Below are 494 nucleotides of genomic sequence, written 5' to 3'. Positions count from 1 at the left end.
CACCACATGCAATACCGCCATCTATGCGCATCGGACAACACTACGTCCGCACCACAAAACATACCGCCATCTGTAGGTCTCCCGCAACATGACCTCCTCCAACGACGATACCGCCATCTATGCGACGCCAAGCCGATTAAGACAGCGATGGCGCCACAGTGCCCGCCTTTCGACGCCACCCACAAAGCCTGCAGCCTCTGTCGACCATAGCACCCAATCTCCAGTGGCTCTGCCGCACGAAGCCGTGGACCGGCAATGACTCCACCCGCACCCGTTCGTGCACCACCCCAACCGCCACACGCGCACCTCCAGCGGATGAACGGCGGAAGTTTCCCGCACTCGTAAAGTGCAATCCACCCCTATAACTTGCGTTTCATGAAGAGTTATTTCCAATATGCGACATTCCCGCTGTCCCTATACATGAGCCGCGACCTGTACCACTTACGAGCGAGAGACGCGATCGCGTTGCTCACTGTACGGCGTCCGATACCGAG

This window comes from Schistocerca piceifrons, unplaced genomic scaffold (genome assembly GCF_021461385.2).
Source record: "Schistocerca piceifrons isolate TAMUIC-IGC-003096 unplaced genomic scaffold, iqSchPice1.1 HiC_scaffold_641, whole genome shotgun sequence".
Classification (NCBI taxonomy): domain Eukaryota; kingdom Metazoa; phylum Arthropoda; class Insecta; order Orthoptera; family Acrididae; genus Schistocerca; species Schistocerca piceifrons.
Note: the sequence above shows the minus strand (reverse complement) of the source record.